This window comes from Parasteatoda tepidariorum, chromosome 8 (assembly GCF_982258835.1).
Source record: "Parasteatoda tepidariorum strain Cologne lab strain chromosome 8, Ptep-v5.0, whole genome shotgun sequence".
Taxonomy (NCBI): Eukaryota; Metazoa; Arthropoda; class Arachnida; order Araneae; family Theridiidae; genus Parasteatoda; species Parasteatoda tepidariorum.
In genome coordinates this window covers 71291091-71303352 of record NC_141762.1, presented here as the reverse complement: position 1 = coordinate 71303352, position 12262 = coordinate 71291091, and the positions used below count along the sequence as shown (strand labels likewise).

At 27.0% G+C, this 12262-nt stretch overlaps 1 protein-coding gene across 4 annotated transcripts in view; it reads right to left on the bottom strand.

Annotated features, from left to right (window-relative positions):
* LOC147806295 (synaptotagmin 1-like) overlaps positions 1-12262 on the bottom strand; it is a 69554-nt gene that overhangs the window by 44647 nt on the left and 12645 nt on the right. Inside the window, exon 1 of one of the 4 annotated variants that reach the window (XM_087169119.1) lies at positions 10571-10791. The exons of 2 other annotated variants lie outside the window; for them this stretch is intronic. The gene's annotated coding sequence lies outside the window, so the exon portion shown is untranslated. Of the gene's footprint in view, positions 1-10570; positions 10792-12262 lie in introns of those variants that run through there. One more of the 4 variants, XM_087169117.1, reaches the window with a different exon arrangement.

Genomic DNA, 12262 nt, shown 5'->3' with positions numbered 1-12262 from the left:
TTAAACTGCACAGAGAAAAAAAGTATGGTCAAAACTATCAGAATATTGTAAACATTATTGGGTTTCTGGCTCAATAAGAACACCAAAAAGCTCAGTAATTTATACAGAAGTGCTTCAGTAATGATGTTGATAAAATTAAAAAATTATTGTTTTATGTAATAAAATTTAGTAGTTTTATCATGATTCCTTAGAGGATGGAATAAAAACCATTTATTTAGTTTAATTTACTTTTCTGTTTTTCTTTTATAACCAAATGCGAGCCTATAAGAACGAAAATTATCAAAACTGGAATTGCAAGTAAACCGTTCCCATATGAACTGAAAAATTACCAAATGATGGTATAAATACCGCATATTTTGGTTTTATTAACCAGAATTACTGCTTTTTTTACTAGAAATACATTACCGCACAAGACGGTATTTTATCAGAATTTCTTTCTCTGCCTGTGTACTGTAAAGATAAGCAATTAAGATAATGAATACAAAGTCATAAAAGATTATCTGGAGAAAACTGTTATAACTAATTATTATCTTTAATTACTATTAATTAATTTATCACTAATTAATTATATAATCAATATTTAATTATACAAATTAATTAATAATACTAATTAATAATATTAAAATTATTCTAATTAAATTTTAAAATTTCCTAGATGAACTTGCATTGATGACCGAATAAAATAATTAGGTTCAAATTTTATCCCAATGAAATCGGGAACTAAATCCCTCAAAACCACACCTGTGCTAAAACGTGATAAAACTCATTAAGATTTTAGGGATTTATACAATCCAATACTTTTTAATGATTCAATAATCTGTTTATCATGAAGATATAAAAAATAATTGTGTGAGTCATGGATGTATAAAGCGAAATTATTCAATAAACGTTTTAGTGAACTGAACTGAACTGTGTGAAATACCTGGGTACAAGAGGCCGCTTGCGACCCCTTTACCATTCATCTTTAAATAGAACTTCCTAGTGTTTTGATGAGGTGTTATAATGCAAATGAAGTAGAGGATTATTCGTGTGGGTAGATGATCATTGAATTTTGACTTTTCCCATTCATCTTTAATTTGAACTTCCTAGTGTTTTGATGAGGTGTTATAATGCAAATGAAGTAGAGGATTATTCGTGTGGGTAGATGATCATTGAATTTTGACTTTTCCTATTCATCTTTAACTTGAACTTCCTAGTGTTTTTATGAGGTGTTATAATGCAAATGAAGTAGAGGATTATTCGTGTGGGTAGATGATCATTGAATTTTGATTTTTCCCATTCATCTTTAACTTGAACTTTCTGGTGTTTCGATGAGGTGGTATAATGCAAATGAAGTGTAGAGGATTATTCGTGTGGGTAGATGATCATTGAATTTTGACTGTGAGGTTGTATGCAGAGTAGGGTGATAAAACCATATTGTAAGAAATAGCAAGTACAACTTAAGCTGAGCTAGTATGGTGAAAATGAGGTTATGTATATGCTATTGATGTCGGAAATATGATGCATCACTGCAATAATATGCTGCTATTGGTCTGATGTTTTTTTCTTCATTTAAATTTTCAAGTAGGAATATTTCATTGAAATGTGTTGCAGAGCAAGAGGTTTTTTCTAAACATTTTAATATCTACACTGTAAAAATTTTCAGTGCATCTTATCACTAAAAAATGATGGCAACTATAATGCGCCTATGTGGAAATAAAGACAATTCCTGGCATAGTGAAACAAAAAAATGTTTCTCAAAATACTCGATGTTAAGTAGTTATCACCATTTTTGGTATTCAGTAAAGGCAATTAATTATAATTACAGTAAGATAATAACAACATAAGAGTAAGAAAAAGTTATTTTTTACAAGACAATATAAAATAAAAAAAATTCTTTGAACATGGTAAAACTCTTATCTTAGTCAATAACAGGAAATAAATATTCCTAAGAAACTGAAGCTGTTAGGTATTACCTTATAAAGAAATTCACTTCAAAAATATATAAATAGGAAATAACAGTGGACATGTTTCAAGCTCTTCAAAAATAGGCGACCACTCTCAAGACTTGTCAGATGTGAATGAGAAGAAACAAAAGTTATTTGAAATATAAAAGTTTATATTTCAAATCACGTTTGTTTTTTCTCATTCCCGTCTGGACAAGCCTTCAAGATGGCCGCCTATTTTTAAGTGCTTGCAACATGTCGACTGTTATTTCCTTTTTATATATTTTTGAAGCAAATGCAGTTATTCATCAGGTAACACTCTAATAGGTTTGAGCTTAGAGAAAAGTAGTCTAACATGCTATAGTTCCCCTGTTGTAATCGATTGTATCCCCTATTGTACCTTACAACCCCTTTGGAGGTATTGTTTCAAGGTTATTGTTTTCCGCAATGTTTAGAAATGTTTCAATGTATTGGTTTCAGTAATGGTTGGTATTTGGAAATATTTGTCATTTAAGTCTTACTGCGAGTGAATATTATATGTTATGCTTTATAGATCCTATTCTGTCAAAAGCTTTCGTATTTAATATGTTATGGTAGTATTCCATAAAAGAACACCAGAAGGGGATATTTTCCAGACTTTGCAGCTTATAATAGTCCGTGCTTACCCAAAATAATTTAACAAATTGAGTTAGTTGCGCATATCTTTTCGTACTGCCTCTTTGTTTTTTGAGATATCACTGCGAGACTTTTCAGTTTTGCAAAATTTGCCAATCCCAAATGAATTACAGTGGTCATACAATTCGAAGTAATAATGACCATCAAAATAGCTGTTATAAACAAATTTTAATTTTAAAAAAAAGTGTCTCTTATTCAGAACCTTTCTGATATAATTTTTTTAAAACCCTCTAATTAATTTGCAATTTTTGGAATAAAATCTTTACGTTATAGTTGCCATTTTTAACAACGGTATAAATCAACGAGAAAAGTGTCAAAAGTGAAATTCCTTTTCTTAAATCTTTGAAAAAAAATTAAAATAACGGAACGTTCTTTGAATGATTGCACGAAATGTCACAGAAACTTGGGTTCTGTTACAACGCCCTTTAGAAGTATATGTATTTTTAGAAACTATTTCGAGTACGTTTTTAAACAATCATATTCAGATTACAGTAGAATAGCCTGCTGTCATGAAAATAAGTTTTCTATTTTATATTTAGTACGAGAAAAAGTTGTGATTGTTAATTAACTTTTTAAACATAAACTTTTAGAAAGTCAACCATCATATTTGACCATATAAATGGAAAATATTTATGATTTACTTACATTAAACTTATTTTAAATAACATTTTACATTGGTCTATTGCATCTCAAGGTGAGTTAAATCAGTAAGTACCGGGGGTATTTCAATTTATTTGACATCAACAGTACAATAATTAAGCATAATTCATTCATTTACGCACTAAGGAAAAAATCATGATCAAAACTGTTAGATTATGGTAAAATTTATCGTGTCTCTAGCTCTATGGAAACATCAACCTAATTTATACCAAAGCACTTTGGTAATGATTTCGGTAAAATTGACAATAAAGAATAGTTTTAGAATGTGTGACACAATTTAATCGATGTGATAAAATTTGGTAATCTTATCATACCTCAGAGCATGGCACAAAAGTCATTTATTTGATTAAATTTACTTTTCAATTTTGTATTTTTTACTGAATGAGTGGTAAGATGAACTATAATTTTGAAAACCCGAATTTTCTGGTGAACCGTTATCATATGAATAGAAAAATGGCTAAATGAATGGTTAGCATACAGTATATTTTAGATTTACTAACCAGCATTAGGTTTTTTTTATTGGATATTTTATTTTATTTTATTTTATAACCATCGTTGAACATCCGACCCAATTTTCTGGGTTTACGACTACTAAAGTTCAATTCTGTAGCCTTGTAATTTTGAGCTTAATCCAGAAAACAAGGGAACTTCTGGATCTAGTAATGGGAGAAATTTTGCCTTCGTGGAGGACTTTTTGATGGAACTAACCAACATTTGAGTTACATGGAGAGAAGAACCTCGAAACCCTCACACGGTTAGCCTGATGGCAAGGGAACTTTAACCCCTGATCCGTCTACCACTGAGGATATTTTACGTCAGCACTGTGATCAGTTTTTATTGGATATGTCCTTACCATAATGAATGGCAATTTTACAAGCATTTTCTTTTCCGCCTAGATGCAAAACGTATTTTTAACAATATTTTACATTGACTCATTACACCTCGATGTGAGTTAAAACACTGAGAAAAATTTTTGCGCACAGCCGAGGTAGTCTGAATACATTTCTAAGTACAAAACTGCAGTTATCGTGAAGAAAATCATATATAATTGACAAAATTACAATTGTTAATTGGTGCAAAGATATTGAGAAAAATGTGCTTGTTTTTTTAATAAATTAGTTTTGCTATGAAACATTAAAGCGGAAGGAAATATGTCTGTAAAAAACAACAAAAATATATAAATCTATAGAAGTGAAAAAATAAATAAAAACTTCGAATGTATACGCTGTAAAAATTTTTAGTTTACCTCAATGCCAAAAATTGTAGCAGCTGTACGCCAAAAACTTTTGCATCGTAGATAACAAGAATTATTTCAATGTATCAGTCATCGGCAGTGCAGAACTTAAGAATAGTTGATTCATTTACGTAAATAAGGACTACTTCAAACTCTTGGTTATCAACTATACAAAAAAAAAGCCTTATTAATTTGTTTGAGCCGTGTTGACTTAGAGGATACAGAACTCGCCTCCCAATGAGTTGAACCTGGTTCGAATCCCAGTGATTGTACGTACATGCATTACTTTAAAGTTTTAATCAACGACAGCAAACCCAACTAAGCATACCTTATCCATGCTGATAAACATGGATTACTTTAATGTTTTAGCCCCCAAAAGCACAAAAAATAGCCATAATTAATCATTTAAGTTAACAAGAATCATTTCCAACTTCATAAAGCTAAATAAAATACGTGAAAAATCATTTTAATGTATAAGTAACCTTTTAACCATTGATGCAAATGAGACACCGGTGTACCCTTTATATATTTTTCTGACTCTCTAATTACAAACAAAAATATATTTTGGTATCTTCTAATTATAAAAAACAGTCTAATAGTTAAAAAACAAAATCTGTTACAATATCGGAGTTATATTTGTACTAAAATGAAAAATCTGAAAAAAGTAGTTTGAATTTTTTTTTTTTTTCATATTGAAAATTTATCAATAATAGATTTCATGAATTAAAGAAATTTCAATGATGAATAACTGTATCTATAAGTTCTATATTTCTGCAAATAAGTGCAAATTGGAAAAATTGTTGTTTGGAAAGTGAGCCGTGTTTGGAAAATTTTCCCTTAGAAAGGGAGACACCGTTGTTTCATGCTGTATTTTATAACCATAAATTACTAGAAAGCTAAATATATTATTTTTCAGCTATTTTGAAATAAATTAATGCAAAATAATAAAAAAAGTATGAAAAAAAAGTTTAATAAAAATTCAGCCTCAAAGTGTTAAAACAATGTTTATATTCATTTATTTAAAAACAATACAAAATTTAATAGTGCTTTAAGATTTTTGAAATGAATAAAAATATCATTATTCATATTATAACAATAACTATTTTAAAATATTCTTTGTTATTAATATTAATTATACTTACTGATTTTGACATAAATTTAAACAAAATAATGAAAAAAGTATGAAAAATATTTTTAATAAAAATTCTGGATCAAAAGGGTAAAGCAATGTTTCTATTCGTTTCTTTTTTAAAAAATTACTACATTTAATAGTGTTTTAAAATTTTTGAGCTAAATAAAAATTTTATTATTTATGTTATAACAATAATTATTTTAAAATATTATTTGTCATTGATATTAATTACACTTATAAGAAATATTTAATTACAATTTTTCCATTAGCATGATAGTTTTTTTAAATGACTTGAACTTCAGTGTAGTTAGTTTAAAAGTCAGTCTTCTTAGTATGAGAAAACGATTAAGCGTTAAATACAAAATGGCGATGTGGTATTTTTTATGATATGTTGTCCACTATTTCAGAATCACGTCGTAAAACGAAGACGCCTGCTATATTTAGAAAACGATCGATCAAGTCAACCCACGTTAAGGAATGGAGCATCTTCAATAGAATACTTCAAGAATTTAGTATTCTGAGCAATATCGTCTTCAGGCGCATCAGAAGTTCGAATAGCTATTCACTAAATAACTGGCCGACAAAAAGATAATTAATAAGTTCTTGAACTTTCTTGCTCTAAGTAATTGAATTCCCGATGAAGCATCTAATATCCTTTTATGTTAATTACAAAAAATATTTTATGTGTTAGTAAAAGGTTTTTCTTTTTAGCTTATAAATAAATTTTCAATTAAAATTCTTTTAAACAGTATTTTTTCTAAAATAAAATTACTATTTTGATATTTGGTATTTAAACCATTCGTTTGGTAACCCATTACTGGAAATTCTGTTTTTAAAAATTATAGTTCTTATTTCCCCACATTTAGTAAAATATACAAAACCGAATGAATGATTTTCATGCCAAGCCTTAAGGAATCATGATAAAATTACCAAATTTTAGCACATTCGATAAATTTCATCACATATTATAAATTAATATTGTATGGTTAATTTTGCCAAAGTCATTAGCAAAGAGCTTCGTTAAAAACTACCTAGCTTTTGGTATCCAAATTGAGCCAGAAACATGGTAAGTTTTACAATATTCTGGTAGTTTTGATCATACTTTTTTTCAGTGTGCATTCATTATTTACTTCTTTCTAGAAGTAACATTAATTTTTTAACTATTTTTTAATATAATATTAAGCATCCAGTTTATAATTCTTTATAAATCTAAATTAAATATAAAACAGATTTTGTTGTATAATATGCAAAAACAAAACTATCCTGATTAACTTTTGCTCTAATGATCAGATCTTCATCTACTAATTCTCAATTTCAATGGTTGGAGCTGGTTGACCTCAAATACGCTAATTAGTTTGTGCAGACGATATTTTATTAACGAAATCAGACATAAAAAGGTACTGTTTCAGAATAAGCATACCTTTATTTCAACGGATATGGATTTTTGTCTCGCAATCTTGCTGTAATTTGGAGAAAAAAATAGTCCCCATGGTTCGGTCAAGAAAGTAGCTTCGAACCTTTTCATGTTAAATTTACTTCTCCCCTGTCTCGAGCATTTTTTAGCGAATCGAAATATTTTTGCACACGATAATAAATTTCGTTTATCCGAAGATAATTCCACGTAAAAAATAATTTGTAATAAATCATTTATTAATTTTATTAATAATAAAACAATTCGAATAGCAAAAACAAATTGTTATCTTATTTTGAAATAGGTAAATTTAAATAGCAAAATACAAAATTAGAATGAAATCAGTTAAAAAATTTTGAGAAATCAAATTTTAAAGAAGTTTTATATTTAAAAAGATGATTTTTCATTAACTGACTTCTAAAATAATTTGGTGCGTTTAAAATTATTTTTAAAATATTAAACCTAAAACCTAATTGAAACAATTATTGCTCCCTATCTTTCTGAATTTCCAAGGGAATTTCTTTGATACTCCTTTTAATCGCATCTGATGGCGTAGTATGATATTTATGGTTTTAAGTTCCGCAGCATTTATAATAATTATTGTCAAATTAAAACATTTTAAATTTTCTCTTTTTTAATACTTAGAGCAAATGATTTGAATTCTGACAAGATTTCAGAAAATTTATATGAAGATAAGTCCTTATGTACTACCTTGTATTCGTTTTTGGTAATTAATATTATTTATACTTTATAGTTTATTAGCTTTCATATTTAAGCAAACTAAATAACTTAAATGTTTTGATGCTGCTCAAATCACATATGTGAAACATTTTACTATTTTCTAAAAACATTACATCTCGAAATTTTGATGAGACAATGAATAAGTGATATGATTAATGTATTAAAATGTGCAAATCGAAAACATCCTTCTCATACATTTTCCCCTCTACTTGCATTTTGCACAAAAATTCTCCAATTTCACTCTTATTTTCTTTTGATCACTTTTTTCTATTTTTTCCCCTTTTTTTTCCTTACTTTTTTTCAGTTCAATTTTAAGAATCCCTTTTTTTAATGCCTGTTTCTCTTCTCCTTCCACTTCCACCATTGCTTCGTAGTCTTTTTTGCTTCGAGGCGATAAATATATTGTTATAATCAAAATTAAAGTTAATTTATTGTATCAAAATCAAAATGTTTTCAAATAAAATATCCTAAAAGCTTTCATTGTGAAACTCATATTTTATTACAAAGATTTAGCATACGGTAGAGCACAGTAACATACTTTTGTTTAGTGTAAATATTTTGCTGATTACCAGTGCTCATGTACTTGGCTCTTACATTCTCATAAAATTTTTGACCTTTATTAAAATTCTGTGAATATTTTACTGCTAAATAAATTGTTTAACAATTAAGAGTAAAAAGTTTTATTCGTCATCTTGCTTTAGAATTTTAAATACTCGTTTTATATAATAATTTATACAATTTTTTTAATTATTTTAGTTGCATATGTTGACTGAATATTTTTTTAATGAAATACCTTTTTTAAGTTTTAATTTCTTACAAAGCTTGGATTTTGGAAATAATAATACATAACCATTTTATTGTGCGCATAAATATCGGTTAATAAATAAATAATTTTTAAACTAAAACTGATTATAAAAAAATATTTTTAAAAAATAAACAGGCTAAGTAAATAGAATTGAAAAGTTGAAATCTTTTTAAAACAATAATAATAAATGTAAACACACATTGTAACGAAAACAATTTCGTTTAAAATGAAATAATATTTATCATTTTAGAGTAACAGTTATTTAAACATTCAACTAATTTTTAATTAAATAAGATGTTACATCGGCACTAATAATATAATATAATATAATCTATTGCAATTAACGAATATCAATTAAAATAGCTTTTATTTTTTATTTATTATACTTATATATACTTACTTTACTTATTATTTGGGGTATTATTCTTAAATAACACCAAAATTGTTTGTGCTTATAAATAAAATCAATTGTATCTCTTTTATAAATTAAATGGCAATGCTGGTACTAAAAGTTTTAATTATATATTTTGATGTTTTAACAACAACAACAACAAAAATAAAGGAATTCGAAAAAAGTATTGCATATATAATGTATAAATATAAAAATGTATAAATATTTGCTAGATTTCTAAAAGCTAATTAACCAGCAAAGTATTTTTAATATCGATTTATACACTAAATGCTAGAGGTTCATTAAAATTTTACAAGTTTGACATGACTGTACGATTTTAAGACAATAAATGCCACTCTGAAATTATTTACTGTTATAAATAAAATAAATCATTACTCAAGTACAATCATATGTACATCTCACCATAAGATAGTAATTGTTAACCATAAATAAAAATTTGAATTTAAGAAAATATTGTTATTGATACTTAAATTTAAAAAAAAATTATTGTAGTTAATGTTAACCTTACTTAAGTTGTTAACCATACTTACATCATATAATAACACAGCTTTGCATACACAATCCGAAAGGAAACTAACTAATCATTCTTTAAGTTGGTTTGCAATGATGAACATGGATAATTCTAAACAAACTCACACGCATTCATATTGTTAACTGTATCTTTATGTAAATTGGAAGTAAGTTAAGGGTAATTCATTTCTGCAATAACTTTAATTTTTAATCATTTACACAATAACTTAAATGCTATTGTAAACCATATTTAAGTTTCAACACCATATCAAAACATTGTTTTTCGAACGCAAAGCAAACGAAAACCAGTTAGTTACTTATAAGTTTTTTAAAGTTAGTTTGTGGTAATGGAACATGGATCATTATAAACAAATCTATAAGCATTCATATTGTCAATAACAACTTTATCTAAATTTGAAGTAGTTATATGTCATAACTAATTTTTATTCAGAACAATATTTTTAATTATTGATTAATTGCACAATAATTATAATTAATTTTTATTTTATCACTTTGTACAATAATTATTTTTATTTTATCACTTTGCTATTGTAAACCATATTTAAGTTTAAACATCATATCAAAACAAAATTTTTCGAACTCAAAACGTACGGAAACCAATTAGTTACTTATAAATTTTTAAAGTTAGTTTGTAATAATGAACATGGATCATTATAAACAAATCTATAAGCATTCATATTGTCAATCGCAACCTTATATAAATTTGAAGTTAAATTAAATGTCATAACTTATTTAATTATTTAGTACAATGACGTAAATTATTGATGATTTTTACAGTAAAATCTTTTGAAAAATTTTGTAAAATAATTAAAAATTTATTGTAAATTATAGTTCAGTTTTACAATCATATCAAAACGCAATTTTACAGACTCAATACAAACGTAAACCAATCAGTTATAACCATTTTTCGAGTACATTTGCAATAATAAACAATAAATTCATAAGCAACCATATTGTCAAAAGAAACTTTCGCGTAATTTGAAAGTAAGTAACGGGTCATAGTCATGGAAATAAGTCATGAGAATAGGAAAGATGGGGTCTCACCTTGACTTGTTTTGACTGTGAGATTTTTGCTCTTCAGATTATTACTGACTCGCAATTATTGAGAGAGAGATTTCTTCCGTCAGCAAAATAGCTGCAAAGGAATTCCTGGAATTTATGCATTCCCTAAAATATTCCCAAAATGGCGGAGCATATCAAGTTGATCTGCAGTTCTCCAGAAAGCCGCCATTGCACTGCGGAGACTCCAGAAAATCTGCGCGAGCAGCTTCTTCGGGAATTGGAATCACGTGATTAAAATAGGGAATCGATAGGCTGCTTAAAATGGGAAAATGAATTGTTTTTGTAAGATTTATATGATTTGTTTACTCCATTAGGTCATTAATTTCAATTCAATCAATTTTTTGTTTTGTTTATTGTTTTCATCTCAAGAAACTAATGACAGATCTTATTTTTTAATTTCATACGTACTACGCAACCGAAAGCTGACTTAACAAAGTCCAATAAAACTAATGCCAATTGTTTAGGATGAATGTTCGGTAATCCCATTATAAATGATGTAACTAAACTGATTTGATGTAACATAGAACTTTTTTTAAAGTAATCGTTCGTTCCATAACCCATTCAGATCGAAGTTTAAAAAACAAAGTTGACATTCATAACACTCTAAGAGTAACATATGTTGCTCTAAACTATTTTTTTTTCTATCTTTCACTTCCTGAATATGTTATTTAAGAAATATTATATCATTAACAATCAAATTCGCTGAAAACTAATTTTAAGATGGTTGTGCAATAGGCTTTTAAGTTATTAAAATTACAATTAAGTTAAATTTATATTAATATGCGCACTTACTTATAAAAATATAAGCTTTATATTTTATCCTTTATAATTTCAATAAAAAATATTTCTAGCTAAACTTAGGATCATCTTAAATTATGAGAAATAACAAAATGTTTATCAAAAACAGTATTTTTATTAAAATAAAAGATTACAAACTTTTTCTACTTAATACTGTCCTTTTTGATAAAATACATCATTTATAATGATATAATAGTTTATTTGAAATGTTAAGTTACATGTTAAGTTGTGATTGAAAAATATTTTATGATGCGGAAGGCATTTATTTAAAGATTAACTAAGCCCTAATGAAAAGTAATTTTACAGTAAAATAATTTTAAGTGCAATTTTCATTACAAAAAAATTACACAATAAGTAAAAATTTAAAAATTTACTATATAATAAAACTTATGATTTTAATGGAAGATAACTTAGATTTAAATTTTAATTGGATTAAAACATTTTCAATATTATTAAGACAACTTTATAGAATTTTTTTTTTATTTATGAAAATTATTGCTCAAGTTTCATTATTCCTGTCAATATTCAAAATTACTGATCAATCCTAAAATAGTATTTCTAACTATTTACAATACACTGATAAAAAAAAGTATTTTATAACCGTCGTTGAACATCAGCCCTAAGTTTGGGTTTACGACTACTAATGTTCAACTCCGTAGCCTTGTAATTTTGAACCCAATCCAGAAGACAAGGGAACTCCTGGATCAAGCAGTGGGAGAAATTTGCCTTCGTGGAGGACTTTTTGATGGAACTAATTCGCATTTGCTTTACATGGAAAGGAAGACCATGTGAACATCCCATGGTTAGCCTGACGGCAAGGGACTCTAATCCATGATCCGTCTACCACTGAGGATATTTTAAGTCAGCACTGTGGTC